Source organism: Lycium barbarum, chromosome 11 (genome assembly GCF_019175385.1).
Source record: "Lycium barbarum isolate Lr01 chromosome 11, ASM1917538v2, whole genome shotgun sequence".
Classification (NCBI taxonomy): domain Eukaryota; kingdom Viridiplantae; phylum Streptophyta; class Magnoliopsida; order Solanales; family Solanaceae; genus Lycium; species Lycium barbarum.
Window position 1 is genome coordinate 28,434,554 of NC_083347.1, and position 5,276 is coordinate 28,439,829.

Genomic DNA, 5,276 nt, shown 5'->3' on the forward strand with positions numbered 1-5,276 from the left:
CCAAAACACACTTAAGATTTCTCACAAGTAGAGTTTCTACTCATTTGGTCCCAATGTCATTGATTTATTCTTTATAAGTTTATTTATTATATATAAGAAAATAAATGGAGTATACCTCCTCTATAAGAATAGTATAGGTTTTTACCCGTATAAGTTAAGAAAAAGTTCGTATAAGTTAAGAAAAAGTTTACTTGTTACTTATTGATCCATTGAAGCTCATTATTCGACCATAAACTACTCCAAAGCCATCTTAATCCTCAAAGCTATATTTCAAGTATATTTCTCTGTTTTAATTGCCTTAAGGTTTGGGTTTCGAGCCCAAAAGGTTTGAAAATTACCTTAAGTCCAATAAGTTCCCAAAAAAAAAAAAACCCCTTTTCATACTCTTCGAATCAAGCAATATACTTTAAAGATAATCAATATTGGTATAAGAAAAAACTTTTCAATTTATTTTACTTTTCATAAATAAATACAATTCATTTAGCTTGAGAGTCCAATTTGAAACATTGTTTACCTAAATCCTAGGTTCCAACTTGTTTCAATATCTACACAAATGTATTTTTACATGTTCATACAAAAACCAAAGTAAACATATAATAAAGGGAAGGGAAAGAAAGTTTAGCTTTCCGGCCTTGGGCCCAAATCCTCTAGCAAGCCTATGCTCTTCTAGTTCTTTCGTCCAAAGCTCTAACATCCAATTCTTCACTTCGTCTTCAAGCTTTGCTAAACATGGTTCGCTATTTTTGTACCTCGCACAAATCGAAAGAAAAGTAATTAGTCAAAATAATACGCCACCAAATAGGGTGACATTAATAATAATAAATTAATAATCTCCCTCAGACTCATATCAAACTTTGAGAGCTTTGATTACGGAGGCTCAGACTCACGTTTCCGAATGTGGCGAAGGAATCCGAAACATGTCTTGGCTGAAGACTAGTGGCCATTCTAGTTGCCTCGCCAAACGCATGTTCGTTCCTACCTCGTGATACTACTATGAGGCCATCAACGCCTAAACCGAGGGATAACCTTTCCGGACAAGTTATGGCCTCAAAAAATCTTTTTTTTTCATTGGCCCAAGTGTAGTATTGTGTTCGAATCAATAAAATATCAGAAGCATAGCAGCTATTTTGGGACAGCATCAAGATATCAATTGTCTAGCCAAAAATGTAGCAGTAGCAGAATAGGAAACGCATCATGCAGCAATCGTGTTGACCCCAAAATGCAGTAGAAATTCATGCAACTGTAGTGTCAATTCCTTTCAGCCTCACTAACAACATATAACAGCAAGCATTCTTTAATTAAGAGTGGCATCTATTCTTTAGGCAACAAAGGAACAGCCAGCTCACAAACATGCAGCACCAGATGACAACTTGCCTCAAATGTGGGGCAACTCAAAGCTTAGCAGTGGCCTGCTTCAAAATGCGGCAAACAGCCCTCAAACGCAGCAACAATTAGTAAAATTACAGCAGGGAATCAAACAAACGAATAGGGTAATTAAACCATGTCAAATGTAGCTGCCGAATGCCGCAGCATCTCAAGTGAGGGGACTGTTCAAAGCCGTGGCTATTTCGTCGAGACAACAACCCCCCCCCCCCCCCCCCCCCAAAAAAAAAAAAAAACCCAACCCAAAAAAAAAAAAAGTACTTAAGGAGCAGCAATTCAGTAACAACATATACGTCAGCCAAACGCAACATCTAAATACGCCAGCTGCGTAAAGTGCAGCAGTTGGGTGCCAAGATCTCAAAAGTTTCAAAATGTGAAAGAACCATTCCCCAAGTAACATCTGCTCTTTCAGAACAACAACCCAAAGTGTGACAGAAACCACAAGCAACTGAATGGGCAACATCTGCTCTTTTCAAGCCCAAATCACAACACATAGCGCGGCAGCACATTCATTGAAGCCTCGACGAGCAGTAACAACAGCAGTTCAAGCAGGTTTTGGGATGTGAACTCCCCAAGTCATGCAAAGAAAGAAAGGGGTGAAGGATGACTATTGAGAATGATACATTTTTAACAAGCTAACAACAAGTGGAGTATCAAGTATTTCACTTATGAAGGATTTTCATGACTTAACTAATTTGGAAAATAATTAGGATGTCAAAAGGGGTAAACTCAGATTTCAAGAATATCCAAGCAGGTTCAAAATATAGCCGAAATGATTAGGTACAAGAAAGAGTCTGGGAACTTATATCAAAAGAACTATTAAGATGCACCTTCATGCTAAACATGGGTTAATATTTATGACAAGGAACCAAACATCTTCACACAATCACTCCAACACTTCAAACAACCAACATCTCCTATCCACTTTCAGAGGAAATCACTCAAACAATTACTATTTAGAAGTAGAGGACCTTCCACCCCTAGTCATCTTATCCCTTTTACATCTCATGAGCAGATTAACATAGGAGACAGGACTTATTATGTTGTTTACGTTTGGACAGTGAAGAGTGAGCAAGGCATGGCTTATACAAATTTTCAAAGCTGAAGGAGGTATGAACACACAAGATCTATATCAAAAATCATTTTTATTTTTTGGATTAAACAAACAACCACTCTATAATGTAACAAACAAAGCCAGCAACTATATAAAGGAAGAAGAGATTAACAGACTAACATCTCTTATTGCAAATGATAGAGGCCAACAAAAATATAATGAAGAAGAAACAGATTGTTCCTTTAACTAACATCATAAATAATTTTTTCAGCCATGAAACTTGAAATCAGAGAGGGAAGCATTTTAACAAACATTTGAGCATATATTGTAATGTCAAACAGCAAAGGTAACAGCTTATGCTTTCTAGATAAACAAAAACTCATTCAAACCTTAAAACATAGTTCAAATACAAATTTGAAACAAAATCTCAAACTTTCCTAAGAAAATCAAACTTGATTCCTTCAAACTTAGATCCTTAACTGATTTCAATTAGAGCTATAAATGAGGTTAATTCTAAACACCAACTGGGCATGACAACAGAAATCGGAACAAAAGATTTGTGGGTTTTGCTTACTATTTTGGGAAGCAGCTAAATCAACTATGTGTTTGAGAACCTTGAAAGGTCCTTTGGGTTTCATATATGCTTATTCGGGAGAATAACAACAAGTGACAAATCATATAACAATCCTCTTCTTTTCCTTTCTATCAACGTGCCAAATACTACTACTTAATCATAAATCATCATGTTTACTTTAACAAAGAAACAAAAATAATTCTCATAAGAGATGCTAAAGCTACAGATCAAGAAGCATATATGGCATCATATGTTAATGCAAACATTTTCCTTACCCTAAACCCCTAAACAGTCCCATCAGTTAATTAACCCGCTTTAGTCGACAAACTAACATATTGATACCAACAACAAATTGATAGTAGCAACAGGCTAATATTATCCACAAACTGATGGCTAATAATTAAACCAACTACAAATGGGGACAAAATTGCACAGCCAAAATAGAATTCAAAAACAAACTAAGCACACAAACGCATAAATTTTTGAAAAAGGTAATCAGAATCAAGAAATGAAATTACAAGGGTTTGAGGATTACTATCTAAGTGAACAAAAAATTAGAACTAAACTAATCTACACAGACTCACAAACAAACTGAACTATAAAAATAAAAATAAACTAAGACAAAGAAGAAAATTACCTTTTTTCGAGCAGCGATGGGGGCGACGAGAGTTGAGGTACAACCTTTTAACCAAACTTTTAATTGTGAGCAAGAACTTCCTCAAACTCAACGCTTAGCCGAGTTTCTAAGTGTTCAAGCTCTTGGGGTTGTCAAAACCCCATTGTGGGTGTAAAAACCCATTGAGGTTGTGAAAAACCTTTTTTTTTTTTTTTTGTGGATCTTCAAAACATCCTCTGAATGAATAGAATGGTTCTGTATTTATAGAGGGACAAATGGCTAGGTTTTTTAATCCTAAAACGATATGGGACTTCTAGAGATGTCTTGGAATCCAGTTTTTACTTTGAAAATTAGAAATTCGTTTTAAATAACGTTTGAAGTCTGAATCTTTTCAGAAAAAATTTGAATTCCCATATGACAAAGGTCATCAATGCTCTTGTACTAGAAAATGTGAAAAAGAAAAGGTAAATTAGAGGTTACCGTTCGTTTGAAGAAGAAGACAAATGGGCATTTAATTGTTGCCCGAAAAAGAGAGACCGAGCGTCTGCCATGAATGGCCCTGATTGGAGATTAGCTTGAAGAGGAAATGGGACTTAGGGTTCGTTTGGTTTGCTGATTGTGAAAAATCAACCGAATGCGTAGAGATTTTGGGACTAAAAGGGTATTGGGCCGAGTTAGGCTAATTGTTTGGGCTGAAAAATATGATCTGTTGAGGGGGCTGATTTGTGGCCGAAATTTAACTTTAAAACATAGGCCTTCTTGTACTTCAATAAAATAGCCAAATAATTAAGAGACTGAGATGAATTAATTATTCAATTAACTAATTAACCTTCTTGATTTAACAAAGTAAATCACTTTAATTTGAACATGGTACTTAATTACAATACTTTTTTTTCATATAACTGGATTTTCAAATTGATAAAATAGATATAATTAATACTTAAAATATAAATAATATATATTAGGATATTTTGCCAATGGAAATGGTGAAATATCACCAAAAATTAGTTTAGCAAGTATTTTTTATTTTGAATAAATATTTTACTCTGTCTGCGATTCAAAAAGCTTGATTAGTTAATTTGAATTTTTGAAGGTCGAAAATTGGGTGTCAACAACTGCCCCTTCATTGGTCGCGGATGACGGAGCCGTCCCCAAGCAACGAAATTTGACAAACTCGATTTTTGTCCAACCGAATCAACTCATCTCTTTAAAGCGAAAAAAAAAGCATGTGATTGTTCGAAAATTATGGTCGGACCCTAGCATTGGGCTTCTTACATATCTCAGGTTATATGAGAGTTCAGGCCACCTGTAATTCGACTCAATTGTTTGAAAACTTTAAAAATTGTCCAATGTCAAATTTGTGAGACTAAAAACTTGGGGCATGATTTTGAGGGTGGTGGTGGTTTGGATTACGATCAAGCACTGACAGTGAGTTTGCCTACATATCCTTACCCTCGGGAATCAGGCCGTATGTAGTTCGACTCGATCGGTAGAAAGGGATATTCCTTATGCGGAAGTAACCTTTGGTTTGAGATAATGACTTCAGACCTTTTGAGTACGGAAAAGAAGCTTGCAATTTCTAAGCTATGAATGTGGCATGCTTCACACTCATAACCAATGTTATGACCCATTTAGCCTAGGCCGTGCGG

The 5,276-nt window shown here is 35.7% G+C and overlaps 1 long non-coding RNA gene across 1 annotated transcript; it reads right to left on the minus strand.

Moving 5' to 3' along the window:
- Positions 1 to 428: 428 nt before the first annotated feature.
- LOC132617945 (uncharacterized) lies at positions 429 to 4,249 on the minus strand. The gene is made up of 2 exons (XR_009573901.1): positions 3,649 to 4,249; positions 429 to 749 (listed from the first exon to the last, which is right to left on the minus strand). It is a non-coding gene; the product is annotated as an uncharacterized LOC132617945 (long non-coding RNA).
- Positions 4,250 to 5,276: the final 1,027 nt, after the last annotated feature.